A 15,820-nucleotide genomic window follows, 5' to 3' on the forward strand; every position below is an offset into this window, starting at 1 on the left:
GAAAGAAGAAGATAACTCTGGCACAGTCCCCAAGAGAAAGAGTCAAATGAACACTACCCTCTATATTCATGCTATATATATTGCAAACTTCTATAACATTAAAGTCAGCCAGCCTCAGCAACTTAGTGAGGCTCTAAGAAAATCAGTGAAACCCTTTTTCTTTATTGAATATTTTATTAAAGGCTGAGAGTGTTTCTTAGTAAAAAAACATATTTGATTTCATTTTGTAAAATGAGAGAGAGAGAGAGATCTTGAAAAAATAAAAAAAAGTAATCAGTGACACTCTTAGTGTCAAGGATGTGAATAATTTAAAAGTAATAGTGAGGATTTGGGAGTTCCGGGGAGAGAGCGCATGCGCGAGTGTAAGTTGCCAGGGAAGAGGGGAACCTGACGACTCGGAAATTTGAATACCACAGTAGCATGGAGTGTGACCTCATGGAGACTGACATCTTGGAGTTGTTGGAAGACCTAGGTTACAAGGGCCCATTGTTGGATGATGGCGCACTGTCTCAAGCAGTCTCTGCTGGAGCCAGTTCCCCCGAGTTTACCAAACTCTGTGCTTGGCTGGTATCTGAATTAAGAGTGCTCTGTAAACTAGAGGAAAATGCTCAAGCAACTAACAGTCCAAGTGAGGCTGAAGAATTCCAGCTTGAGGTGAGTGGGCTACTAGGGGAGATGAACTGCCCATATCTTTCACTGACCTCTGGGGATGTGACCAAGTGCCTTCTCATACAGAAGAACTGCCTCCTTTTGCTCACATACCTCATCTCAGAACTAGAAGCTGCCAGAATGCTCTGTGTGAATGCTCCTCCAAAAAAAGCTCAAGAAGGAGGCGGTAGTGAGGTCTTTCAAGAGTTGAAAGGCATATGTATTGCTCTAGGAATGTCCAAACCTCCAGCCAATATAACTATGTTCCAATTCTTCAGCGGGATTGAAAAAAAATTAAAGGAAACATTAGCAAAAGTTCCACATAATCATGTGGGAAAGCCTTTACTGAAGAAGCCAATGGGACCAGCCCACTGGGAAAAGATAGAAGCAATTAACCAAGCCATAGCTAATGAATATGAAGTTCGGAGAAAGCTGCTAATAAAACGTTTGGATGTCACTGTTCAGTCCTTTGGCTGATCTGACAGAGCTAAGAGTCAGACAGAAAAATTAGCCAAGGTTTATCAGCCGAAGCATTCAGTCCTATCTCCTAAAAGCACTATTTCTGTTGCTCATCTTTTGGCTGCAAGGCAAGACTTGTCAAAGATTTTAAGGACAAGCAGTGGTTCCATAAGAGAAAAGACTGCCTGTGCCATCAATAAGGTGTTGATGGACAGAGTACCTGACAGAGGTGGTAGACCCAATGAAATTGAACCTCCACCCCCAGAGATGCCACCATGGCAGAAAAGGCAAGATGACCCCCAGCAGCAAGCAGGAGGTCGAGGAGGAGGGAGAGGTGGTTATGAACATTCCTCATTTGGTGGACGTGGAGGTCATGAACAAGGAGGAGGGAGAGGTGGACGTGGTGGCTATGACCATGGTGGCCGAGGGGGAGGAAGAGGAAATAAGCATCAAGGAGGCTGGACAGATGGTGGGAATGGAGGAGGAGGAGGAGGAGGAGGAGGCGGCTACCAAGATGGTGGTTATCGAGATTCAGGTTTCCAGTCAGGTGGCTATCATGGTGGCCACAGTAGTAATTATCAAGGCAGTGGTTATAGTGGTTTCCAAACATCTTCATACACAGGAAGTGGATACCAGGGTGGTGGATACCAGCAGGACAATATATATCAAGATGGTGGGCACCACAGTGATCGAGGTGGTGGTCGTGGTGGAAGAGGTGGTCGTGGAGGCTGGGGTGGTCATGGAGGCCAGGGAGGTGGGTGGGGAGGAAGGGGGAGCAAAACTTACCACCAAGGGGGTCAGTTTGAACAACACTTCCAGCATGGAGGCTATCAGTATAATCATTCTGGATTTGGACAGGGAAGACATTATACTAGTTGAGGCTACAGAACCTTACATTTTGCTAGAACTCAAATAATAGAAACTTAGTTTCAGAATCCTGAGTCCAGCATCTATTTTGAATAACGTGAGACCACAGGTGGTGGCAGGCAGATTCCTGCTTGGCATAAACATTGTAGGTCTTCCTTTGATTCTGCTTTTTTTGTTGTTGTTGTTGTTATTGTTGTTGTTGTTTTTAATGGACTTACATAATGGTGTTTATTTGAGAAACACATACAACATCTCTCCTTTCTATGAAAAAAAGTTTTTAAAAGGTAATTAAAGTTGTCTTTAATTGACCAGTAGACTAATTCCACAGTCAGAACATGCATACTTTTTTTGAAGAAATTACTTGAATAAAGTAGTTTTTAATATGCAGTTTTGAAAATGAGGATTCACCTAGACATTTTTAGATTTACTACTAGAAAATCGTCCTCATATTAACAATCCATTTATATGTGTTTTGTGTAAAATATTGTAATGCCTATTTTCTGAGCACAATTCTGCCCCTATTGGCATTTTATTCAGAGAGGTTGTGCCACATTTGCTTCATGATAGACCCATTAGGTCAGTTCCTATTAAATGAGCTCTTCTGCAGATAGCACATTCAGTAGCCTTATTCAGTTGATGGAATACTGTACCATATGCTCAACTCTGAAAACCTTGAACACGGCCAAATTCCATAAAGACTATAAAAGCAAACTAAGTTGTGAACCTATAGTACATTTAGGCATTTAGTTAAGTATAGCAACTCAAGCTGACCTGCATCCATCCAAAACAAGTTCCTTGTTCAACCTTGTTTTTACTTGAAGTCTGCTAGAAGAAATAGCAAACCGAAATTTGTTTTATGCACGAGTTAATACCACTGGCTCAGCAAATACAAGTTAGTTTGCTTCGGGCAGGAGATTTTTTTTTGTAACAGAAGAAATGCACTACAAAGTAAGGTAGATTTTGCTTAGTGCAGGAGGCCCTTTATTATTGCTGCAGAAAACAAAAGCCTAGCTGAGTTGATGTTTTACATTCTCCTTTACTGAAATCTACATGCCATGATGCTTCTTGCTGGGTTTTTGTATACATAAACATTGTCAAGCTGTGAAAGAAAATGGCTGGAGGTGTGCTTTGTGTGAAAGGTGAGCAATAAAGTATATGTATGTTCTCTCTTTGGTTTGAGTTTTATTTTAGCTACTTTTGAATACTAAAAATTCTGGATACTTGGGTCAAGCTTATGAGCCAAGGATTTTGTTCCCAAAGATTCTTGAGTATTTCCTTAAAACAAAGTTAAGTAAAATGTCACACTTATCCTAAAACCCTAAATAAGTTGAAAAATGATCATTTCTGAATTTACTTTTATAACAATAGGGCTAGAAAAATGCATTATGCAACTCCAGCCACTAGGTGTAGCTGTTGCCATACCTAAGATAAATCAATGTCTCTAATCTTGGGAGTTTTTTTTCTCCATTCTTCCTAAAAAAGGGGGCGGGGGTCTTAAAACGAAGTGGATTGAAAATACATTTATTTAACGAAAAACCAACTTTCAGAAAAATCATGTCTTACCATTGAAAATGTTTTACTTAACTGCTAAGAACTTCTAATAACTAAAACCATCTTTGAAAGACCTCATTGATCCTTTTGTTAATTTCACCTGCCTGTTTTTCAGCTAACAGATGCCATTCTAAAATGTTCAAAATGTTTCATCATTAAAGTTCTAAGTTCTGTTTTAAAAAAATAAATAAAATAAATAAAAGTAATAGTGAGCTAGTTGGAAAAATTATCTAGGTTATTAACTACTGCTTGGGAAGTTAGTCTACTCTCCAGAATATAAAAATGAGAGAGGAATTCTTTATTAAAGTGTATATAAGAAAAAAGAGGACTTTTAACACAGCTTTTAGTTGACCCAGACAACTTAAGTGGGTGATTAGGGTTCTGCCAAGATGATAAATCCTTGAGTTATTTGGAATAATGTGATTTTATCTAGTCTTCATAAATGAAGACTGAGGTCTAATATAAATCAGGCTTGGCAAAGGAAAAACATTTCAATGAAAAGTAAATGTATGAATAAACACATAAAACAATACTTAACAAAAAGTCAACATTGAGAATATTTATGCAATTATGTAATCACCAGTAGTGTAAAAACAATGACAACTAAAGAAAAAGTGAATTAATAAAAAACAAATAAATAATGTAATGAATGAATAAATTAATGAATAGCTAACAAGTGCAAAGATGTAATGTGACTGGAATTGTCAAAGTCAGCTTGTAGCCATGAAAAAGTGTAAAGGTACACAGAAATGGTGTTTTACTACTTACTGAGACATACCCTATGAACTATAAATTCCACTCCTAGGTGGGAAGAGTTGAACACAGAACCCATTCACCTGTCTCTCTCACTTGGGAACTGTGCAAAAAATTACCTATTTCCTTCCCTCAAATTGTATTGCTGCTTCCAAGAACACTACCCTCTATATTCACACTATCATTGTAGACTTGTAGCATGTGAACCCCTCTACTGTTCATTTTTCCTCTTTTCTTCATTGCTGTTTTTTCTCCCTACCCCCATATCATCCACCAATACTTATTTTGTATAGCAAAATCTACAAACTCAGCAATCTCCAGTCTTATATCTTACTATATCCATTTCCTACGTTGTGCATAACCACTTTGAGATCCCCTCCATCAAAACATTAATAGTCCAAAGTGATCAGAATGGGGGTAAAATTTGCAGAACATTAAAGATCAGTTACACAACAAGAAAGCTATAAAACTGGGCTTCATTTAAAGGTGAAAATAGAAAGAAAATCTTTAGACTTCACTAGTTAAAATAAAGGATCAAAAATTTATGAGTCAATAATTTGAATCATACTTGTGAGTCACTTTTTTGGGGGGAAGGGATATAAGCACATTTCTAATAAGTTTAAAGCTCAAACTGTTTTTTTATGAGACAAAGAATGTAAAATTTAAAAAAAAATATATATTAAAGTAATTAAAAATATATATTAAAGTAACCATTTTCATAATATATATATTAATATATATTATAATATATATATATATATTTTTTTTTTCCACAAATTGCTTTAACCTTATAAACAGTTATAAGTGTCAATACATTTCTGTCTGGGCTAGGTCCTATTATTTGAAGAAAACTTTGCCTTAAAATAACCCCATACAGAGACATTTAATGCAATTAACAGGCCTCAAATGATAATAATAATAATAATAATAATAATAATAATAATAATAATAATAATAATTGAGGTGGGGAGGATTTTAGGGTTGTGAAGCATACCTATAATATAAGTTACTTTAAAAGACATCACAGGAGAATTTTATACACTGTCTGAAGACATATATGTATATATTATTTATAAAAAGTATTTATGAGTTCTGTAGTGAGGGTGCACAAGTCCAATACACAGTCTTTTTTTTCTTGAATATTTTTTGTTGTAGGTGGACACAGTACCAATAGTAGTTTGTTTGTTGGCTTTTTAAAAAAATATTTATTTTTAGTTTTTGGCAGACACAACATCTTTGTATGTCGTGCTAAGGATCGAACCTGGGCCTCCCGCATGCCAGGCGAGTGTGCTACCACTTGAGCCACATCCCCCTCTTGGGTGGCTTTTTAATGTGGTGCTTCGTATTCAACCTAGTACCTCATGCATGCTAGGGAAGTTCTCTACCACTGATTCATAACCCTACTCCCCAAAGTCTTTTACTTAATCTCTTGTGTGTGTGTGTGTGGGGGGAGAGTGTGTTCATGTAGAGCAGGGGATAGAATCCATGGCCTTATATCAGCAAAACAAGCACTCTACTGACTAAGCTACAATCTCAGACCTCATCTGTAGTCGGTTAACAATGACAATGGAGCAGCCTGTCATTCAGACTTTGATTCTGTGCCCACTTGGCTCAGGTTGGAGGAGGTGCCTGAAGCCTTGACCAATCAGTCTCTTAGGTGAGAACTGTACAATCCTCACAAAGCCGGTGATGAGGGGGCGGGATTCCACAATCTTCTGTTCCCTTGGTGTCTGGAGCCCGCCATTTTTTCAATCTTTTTGTAGGCTTCTGTCCTGGATCCGGAGCTCAGGTGTCTGTGCTATGCAGAATCTGAAAACAAACCACAGGGAGAACGCTGAGAACCCTGAGATCCAGGAAATGGTAAGAGCGCCTTGTTATACTGAGACTGCGTAGGAAGGTGGCTTAAAGCTGACAGGAGTGGCAATGGTGGAAACTGGCAGTCATGCCTAGGGACTCCTCCTGGTCCTCTCCAGTGTCTTGGGGCCAGAGGGTCTCTCTGTGGTAGCTTAGCCTTCACCTCCCTCTGACTAGTCTAGTGAGGCTTAGATCAGCAGTTGAAAATCTGGGCATTTTGTTCCATAATTGTATGGTGTTTTCAGCTTCTTTCTAAAGCCCTTTGTGGGCTTCCATGTGCCATGAACCCAGCATGTCTCCAGAATGCATAGTGAACACTGAGATAATTACCAGGAGAGAACTACAAATCCATTTATTGAATTCTTGCATGAGAGAGGCTGTTAATTTTAGGGCTTCTTACTCATGAGGGTTTGTTTGTTTGTTTATTTATTATTATTATTATTATTATTATTATTACTATTATTGTTATTTTTGTGTGCATGTGTTGTTTTCTTTTTGGTACCAGAAATTCAACCCAGAGGTGTTCAATCACTGATTCACATTCCCACCCCTTTTTTAATACTTTTATTTAGAGACAGGGTCCCTTTGAGTTTCTTAGGGCCTCAGAAATTTGATAATGCTGGCTTTTAATTCATTCCCTTCCTGAGTCCTGAGATTTTTAAAAGTAGCAGAAGCAGTATCTCAAATCCAAAACAAAAATCTGAAATTTAGAACTTCAGTTTAGCTCTCCATAGGTCTCAGAATAAACCCCTAGTTTTCTAGCTCTCTGTTCACATATCCAAAACTAGGGTTCTCTGTTCACAGAGAATACGTATAAAATAGAATAGATAATATAAAGACCATGTAATGCGGATAATGGGCCTCACTCAAACACACCTGGTGGCTAACTGAAAGATGTTAATGAGCACCATTAAGGCCTATTTCAAATGTAAAAGACCTTGAAGCCCACTTGTGGGAACACCTTCAACAAAGTCCTTTGTCCCAGGGGTGATTCCTGATTGAATTTGAAGAAAAAAGGATGGGTCACAGAAAGAATGAATGTGAACTCATAAGGTAGTCAGGATGCCTTATTCCAAAGCCTATTGTAAATGCATTATGCTTCCTGTTCTGCCCAAAACCATCAGAAAATATCTAAGATAGCACAAAAATGAGTTTTTTTTTTCTGGTATCATTTCTCATACTACATGGTGGGTGTTCTATTTCTTCTTGCTTAAATAGATTGTTTTTTTCAAAATTTATGAGACAAGAACCCAGATTCAATTTGCAAACTGAGAAATTTTGGTTCATCTCAAAACTCCACTTTCAGCATTATTAATCATTTTCCCATTTTTTATTTCAAATGTATGCATCATTTACAATGTTTTTCTTCAAGAACTGGAGGGCACTTTTAAAACATTTTAATTTATCATTCTGAGATTTTCACAGGAAAATAAAGCAGAATTAAATTAGGTGGGTGGACAATTGGTACAGAATAGAGGACACAGAGACCAATCCACAAAGTTACAACTATAACTATCTTATATTTGATAAAGGGGCTAAAAGCATGCAATGGAGGAAGGATAGCATCTTCAACAATTGGTGTTGGAAAAACTGGAAATCCATATGCGACAAAATGAAACTGAACCCCCTCCTCTCACCATGCACAAAAGTTAACTCAAAATGGATCAAGGACCTTGATATCAAATCAGAGACTCTGCGTCTGATAGAAGAAAAAGTTGGCTCCGATCTACATTTAGTGGGGTTGGGCTCCAAATTCCTTAATAGGACACCCATAGCACAAGAGTTAATAGCAAGAATCAACAAATGGGACTTACTTAAACTAAAAAGTTTTTTCACAGCCAGAGAAACAATAAGAGATGTAAATAGGGAGCCTACATCTTGGGAACAAATTTTTACTCCTCACACTTCAGATAGAGCCCTAATATCCAGAATATACAAAGAACTCAAAAAATTAGACAATAAGATAACAAATAACCCAATCAACAAATGGGCCAAGGACCTGAACAGACACTTCTCAGAGGAGGACATACAATCAATCAACAAGTACATGAAAAAATGCTCACCATCTCTAGCAGTCAGAGAAATGCAAATCAAAACCACCCTAAGATACCATCTCACTCCAGTAAGATTGGCAGCCATTATGAAGTCAAAAAACAAGAAGTGCTGGCGAGGATTTACATTGCTGGTGGGACTGCAAATTGGTGCGGCCAATTTGGAAAGCAGTATGAAGATTCCTGGGAAAGCTGGGAATGGAACCACCATTTGACCCAGCTATTGCCCTTCTCGGACTATTCCATGAAGACCTTAAAAGAGCATACTACAGGGATACTGCCACATCCATGTTCATAGCACCACAATTCACAATAGCTAGACTGTGGAACCAACCCAGATGCCCTTCAATGGATGAATGGATTAAAAAAATGTGGCATCTATACACCATGGAGTATTATGCAGCACTAAAAAATGACAAATTCATGGAATTTGCAGGGAAATGGATGTCACTAGAGCAAGTTATGCTTAGTGAAGCTAGCCATCCCTAAAAAACAAATACCAAATGTCTTCTTTGATATAATGAGAGCAACTAAGAATAGAGCAGGGAGGAAGAGCAGGAAGAAAAGATTAACATTAAACAGAGATATGAGGTGGGAGGGAAAAGGAGAGAAAAGGGGAATTGCATGAAAATGGAGGGAGACCCTCATTGTTATACTAAATTACATATAAGAGGTTGTGAGGAGAATGGGAAAATAAAGAAGGTGAGAAATGAATTACAGTAGATGGGGTAGAGAGAGAAGATGGGAGGAGAGGGGAGGTGGGATAGTAGAGGATAGGAAAGGTAGCAGAATACAACAGTTACTAGTATGGCATTATGTAAAAATGTGAATGTGTAACCAATGTGATTCTGCAATCTGTATTTGGGGTAAAAATGGGAGTTCATAACTCACTTCAAGCTAATGTATGCTAATGTATGAAACATGATATGTCAAGAGCTTTGTAAGGTTTTGAACAACCAAAAAAAAATAAAGTAGCATTTAATTACAATAATAAAAATTTCAAATGCAGGAGAAACAAGTATGTCAATGAAAGCGAGTTATGGCCCCAAAGAGGGGGAGAAAAAAATAACTTCTTTTTTTGTGTTACTGAATTAACTGGGGAGAAAATGTTAGTATTTGAATGCAACATCATTACTCTTGAAAGCACTACTCACAAATCTATCAAGTTCAAAATAAATGCTACTTTACTTTTAATCTTCTAGCCAACCAACCAAGATGTTATTAAAAACATTAAGAACTCCTAAAAAAATAAATAAAAAAATAAAAAGAATGAATCTCTCCTAAATGAGGTTTATGTGTCCCAATTAAAGATTTTTAAAAACTGTAATGGGTCATCAATTGAGGGTTTATTTATTTATTAATTTGCTTGTTTACTTATTTATGGTCAGACAATCTGGGGTTGTGGCTCAGTGATAGAGCACTCACCTAGCATGTGCAAGGTCCTGGGTTGGATCCTCAGCACCACATAAAAATAAATAAATAAATAAATAAATAAATAAATAAATAAATAAATAACTCACAGAAACATTCCAAATATTTCAGGAAACTCTTTTATTCTGGTGTGGCAGGAAAAAAATAAAAGTGGGACTAACTTGAATTTAAATTACATGCAATTTCAATCTCTCTCTCTCTCTCTCTCTCTCTCTCTCTCTCTCTCTCGCTCTCGCTCTCTCTCTCTTTCTCTCTCTCTCTCTGTCTCTCTCTGTGCTGGGGATTGACCCCAGGGCCTCATGCTTAGAAGGCAAGCACTCTACAAGCTGAGCTATTTACTCAGCTTCATTTTTTCGGGGGGGGGGGGAGACCAGGGATTGAAGTCAGGGGCACTCTACCACTGAGCCACATCCCTACCCCTATTTTGTATTTTACTTAGAGACAGGGTTTCACTGAGTTGCTTAGTGCCTCACCATTGATGAGAGTGGTTTTGAATTCATGATCCTTATGTCTCAGCCTTGTAAACAGCTGATATTACAGGCATGCACCACTATGCCTTCAATGTTTTTTTTTTTAAAGAGAGAGTGTTTGTGAGAGAGAGAGACAGAGGGAGAGAGTGATAATTTTTTAATATTTATTTTTCAGGTTTTGGGGGACACAACAACTTTGTTTGTATGTGGTGCTGAGGATTGAACCTGGGCTGCATGCATGCCAGGTGAGCGCGCCACCACTTGATCCACATCCCCAGCCCCAAACAACTTCAATCTTAAGGGCTAAAGTACACGCAAATTAGATCAGAGTCCATGCCAATATCTTGGTACTATATATATAAAGTTGTTGATAGACCTTATATTCCAGTGCCTCACATGTGCCAGACAAGTGAGCTCCACTGAGCCCTAGCCCTGACCTCCTGGTACATTTTTTTATGGGGGATATTGGAGATTGAACTCACTGACACTTGACTACTAAGACAAATATCCAGGATATATATATATATATATATATATATATATATATATATATATATATATATATATATATTTTACTTTATTTAGAGACAGGATCTCATTGAATTTCTTAGTACCTCTCTTCTGCTAAGGCTGGCTTTGAAATTTTGATAATTCTTCCTCAGCCTCTTCAGCAACTAAGGTTACAGGCTTGAACCAACACATCCAGCCCCTGGTACATTTTTAATACCTGTTTTACGTAGATTTTAACCAGTAGCCTTAAACTTTTTTTCTAAAATATATTTGATTTGAATCCATAACCCAGAAATCAGTGAAACAGAATCTATTTTTTATCTCCAACTCTGCTTTTGGTTATGTCAGTGTCTGAGTTAAGATTCCCCAATAAAGAATTTACTATGTCTTGTGTTCTCATTCTGACCTCCCATATGACCTAGTACTGAGTTTTAGAATATCTGAAACAAGGTTTCCAGAGATTCAAAATTTTTTGGAGTATTTAGAAAACACCACTCTCTGAGTCTTGTCTTCTAGGGACCACTTTGAATTTTAAGTGTGTAGCTTCTGATGGAATGGACTAATTGGATGCTTTGCAGCTGGAAGGCATTTTCTGATATACTTTCTATCTAAAAGGTACTTTATTTGTTTCCTTTTATTAGATACTGTGAATAAAGGTAAAATAAAAACAGATGTGTGGCAATATATTTAGCAAAAGGAGTCCAAATTTTTTAAATATATATATACCCAGAGTTATTATTACTGGATTGTATGGCTTTTTTACTGAGAATTATTATTTATATATATTTTTTTTATCTATTTAAATACTGGAGATTAACCCCAGGGCATTTTACCAGTGTGCTACATACCAGTCTCCAACACTTATTTATTTATTTATTTATTTTTGAGAGAGGATTTTACTGAGTTTCAGAGGACCTTGCCAAGTTCTTGAGGCTGGTCTTTAACTTGAGAATAAATCCCTAGTTTTTCTACCTCTTATTCTCCTGAGACACTGGGAGTACAGGCATGTATGATTTTGCACTGCTACCCCAAATTATTACTAGTGGATTTTGTGTCATTTTTATTTTGGGCTTTTAAAGAACCTTAACACTTTTATAAAAATATATTTATTAAATTTATATTGTCACCAATATTTTTACATATTTGTGTACCCTGGAATTCCTATTAATTTTGAAATATTTACTTGGTTTTGTATGGTTTGGTACTGAGAATTGAACCCAGAGGTGCATACCACTGAGATACATCCACACTCTTTTTTATGTTATATTTTGAGACAGGTTCTCATTAAATTGATTGTAGTCTTGTTATGTTACTGAGGCTGTCTTTGTACTAACAATTCTCCTGTGTCATTTTCAATAGCTTCTAGAATTTTAGGCATATGCCACCACACATGACAATTTTAGATTTTTATAATAGCCATTCCAACACTACTGAATAGGCTGAATAAAATCTATTTGATTAATGCATTAAATCTCTGAGGCAAGTTTATGTGAAGTAGCCTGTGTAGGAGTGTTGTGTAAAAATTAGCAAGGATTGTGGAATGTGATAGACATTATTATCTAAAGTACATATATGGGGCTGGGGATGTGGCTCAAGTGGTAGTGCGCTCACCTGGCATGTGTGCGTCTGGGGTTTGATCCTCAGCACCACATACAAACAAAGAAGCTATGTCCGCCAAACACTAAAAAAAGAAATATTAAAATTCTCTCTCTCTCTCTTTCTCTCTTTCTCTTTAAAAAAATAAAGCACATATATGAAGACAGGAATTGATTTGAACATACTTTATATACAAACAGAGGTATGAAAAATTGTTCTATATGTGTAATAAGAATTGTGATGCATTCCACTGTCATGTATTTAAAAAAATGAAACAACAAAAAAAAAATCTTTATATGTATTGCTGAGAATCAAACTCAGTGCTTTGCACATTCTAGCAAAGTAGTCTACCACTGAGACACAACTCCAGCCCATGTACCCAGCTTTTTATACTCTCTTTGCAGTAGTCAGAAACAACTTTAAAAATTAAAATTGCATTTGTATCACTTTTCCTAGTACAGTAATGTATTACTAACTAAACTTATTCTTAATATTTTTAAAAAATAATCTAATGGATGACTGTTATTTTTTCCAGAGATTATTTTATCACTTCTTTAGGGCTTGGTAAAGGGTCTTTTTTTTGGAATATAGATGTCTTCTATTATCAAATGGGTCCATGCTGTGTTGAAAATAGTGATTCTAAAACTTCACACAATCCACACATTTCCAAGACTATAGGGGAAAGGGAAAGACAATATTCACAACCAAGAAACCATTTCCCATGGAAGCCTAGTATCAGTGTCCAACCTGGAGTGTAATCCAGATCTTTCAGTGGTAAGGTTGTTTAAGAACCACAACCATAGGTTTTGGGGATCCTCTAAAGTACACTGAATGGCTTTAAATCAATTACTCTATTTCAAAATAAAATTTCTGCTACCTACTTAAAAAATAAAGCACTATGAATGAGAAAGGTTAATGGGACTTAAGTTCTTTGGAGATACTGAGGTTGACCTTCAATTATAGTTTATAAGTAGTCAAATAAGAAGGGCCTTAGAGTTGTCTCAACTTTTGCAACACATGATATGGAGTAGTTAGATGAACTGACATGAAATAATAAAAATGCATTTCATGAAAGTGATATCACAGAAATTTTCAGGGTAGAATCTTGGAAATGTGGAAAAAAATATATTCATATACATATCCATTACTATAGAAAAAAGAAGTGATAAGTATATGAGTATGAGGGTAAATTCAGTGTGCCTCATGCATTGTAGGTTGAAGGTAATGATAAAGTAGTAACTGAGGAGATCCAGAACTCTATAATCCTGGGAGACATTTATAGCAATTTAGAAAACAAAAATAAAGTTAAATCCCTTTAGATTTACCTCTGTCCTCTTTTCCTCTTATGAATTTGATTCTGTCAAATGAGATTATGTGGGTATGGTTCTCTCTGAATTTATGTTTTCTTTTGTTTTTAGGATTTTGTCAGCTCTGTCATGTACAGCCCTGTCTTAAACTCACTTTGGGGGCTATTTTACCACCTGTTCTGGACTGCAGAGCAGAGACCCACTTCACTTATTCTGTGCAATGAATTGACTTTTGTCAATCTTTGCAAACAATGGTTGGAAGAACAAGCATATTGGAGGGTCTTTCATATCCTATAATATGGTTGTCAGACCCTGTGGGTTAAAGGGCAGTTACTTGCTATGTTTGAAACATCTTCCCTATGAGAAGGGCTTATCTATATTTTTTGTTTTGGAAGCCCCATAAACACAGAAGAGAAGCATTTATGGTAATGAACAAAGGAATGCCAGAAGCCATTAGATATGATAAAATACAAAAAAATTAAATCTTCTCTTAGAGCTTTTAGAGGTAAAAAGTTTACTTCTGTTTTGTGTAAGAAAACTAAAATTTCTCTTTGGCATGACATTATTTTGATGTTTTAAACTTGCTTGCAATTTTTACCTGTGTTTTGAATTCACCAATGCCTGGCTATCCCTTACCAGATAACAACCCTCTCTAAAACCTTACTGGTGCCTCATAAATTCTGACTCCTGCTGACCAAGTACCAATTCTCTCTAAATCTCAGTGGCAGCTCATAAATTCTAGTGTCTGGAGCTGAATTTATTTTCTACCTTGAAATGTTAACCATGTAGATCCTTAACCTGCTATTTTCCTTTGTATTATGATTGTCAAAATCTTTTTAGCTGTATGTACCATAGACACCCACCTCCTTTGTAACTTTTTGTGCTATAAAAACTTTTTCCTAAAGATCAGGGGGATGATCTCTAGCATGGAATCTTGTAAGAGACAGACCTGGCCAGATTTTGTGTACACAATACAATCTTGATTTAAAAATTTGAGGTTGTGGTCTTTTCTTTGTGTTTTGGTTTAACATTAACCTTTTTTTTTTACTTCAGTGTAAATAAAACCAAAGTACACAAGAAAACTCCTGTAAATTATTCAGGTGCATAAAAATAGTCATTCTTTACTGAAATCACAGTATTCAATATAGAAATGATATAAGCTTGAAAATTAAATAAATATCTCAAATATCAAGGGAGTTTAGGAGTTAGAAATTTTTTCTTTCAGAATATAGGTAGTAAAATAGGATGAAAGAGAAAATGTGAAGCATAAATATATTAAGGAATATGCAAAAAATCACCAAAATATTCATTACAAAAAATCATATCTACAAAAATAATTCAAAAGAAGCAGTATTTTTGTCTGGAATACCCATTTTGACAGGAATGGAAGTTTTGGTTCTCTTTTTAAGTAGTTTTACTCTTAGTGAATAATCTTTGTACTATTTCTGCATTTTACTGGCTGGAATTAATTATAATTCATATATCTGTGAAAAAGGTACTGAATGCAGAAAAATATTATTGCTCATGTTTAAATCACCTCCATTAGTTGATCTTTTCCTTTTTAAACCAAAAATCTGCATAAAACCATCTCTTAATAAATATCTCTATCTCTGTATATTAGCAGCAACTGAGTTATAAAATTTGCTATGATAACTTGTCTATAAATTTATTTAAACTATAAATTTGCTATTTAGCACTTAGGTATAATTCTCTATGATGTTCTTTAGTTATTTATGTCTCCATGCCAAGTTTTATACCAAGGTCTTAGTATGTGCCTTAATTACTATGTGTAGCAATGTAGGATTTATGTCTTATTTGTGACACTTTGTTTCCAGAACTGTGTCTAAAGGGAAATATGTACAAAATGATTATCCAGGAAAAAAATCTATCTAATATTATATTTTATTTTATATTTTTTTATATATTTATGTATGCATATTTTTATTATTTAGAAACACCCTTTGGTCTGAAACTACAGTGATACTAGTGTATTGTAGCTTGAATTGGTTGTGAGAAACAAACTAAAAAGACTTTTCTCTGTGTTGTTTGGTGATTTCTGCAACCTCAGCAACCTAGTAAATAATAGTAGAAATAAATAAGTAACTCTTTAGTTTGAGGCAGAACCACCAAACTAGATGATGTTTTGCTTCTGCTTTCTATCTTGATCATAAAAAACATACCTTTAAATTTACATGAAACACTTTTGGAATTCTGTTCTGTTAGTTCTTCTAAAAAAATTAATGAAAGTGAAAAATAATGCAGGGAAGATAAATAATTAATTTCAACCAATTCATTTCTTTAAATAAATAATTTTTTTCAAATC

At 35.8% G+C, this 15,820-nt stretch overlaps 1 pseudogene; it reads left to right on the plus strand.

Moving 5' to 3' along the window:
• The first annotated feature begins 420 nt into the window (after positions 1-420).
• Positions 421-1,986, plus strand: LOC143388717 (protein FAM98A pseudogene; annotated as a pseudogene).
• Positions 1,987-15,820: the final 13,834 nt, after the last annotated feature.

This window comes from Callospermophilus lateralis, unplaced genomic scaffold (assembly GCF_048772815.1).
Source record: "Callospermophilus lateralis isolate mCalLat2 unplaced genomic scaffold, mCalLat2.hap1 Scaffold_378, whole genome shotgun sequence".
In the NCBI taxonomy this organism is placed as follows: domain Eukaryota; kingdom Metazoa; phylum Chordata; class Mammalia; order Rodentia; family Sciuridae; genus Callospermophilus; species Callospermophilus lateralis.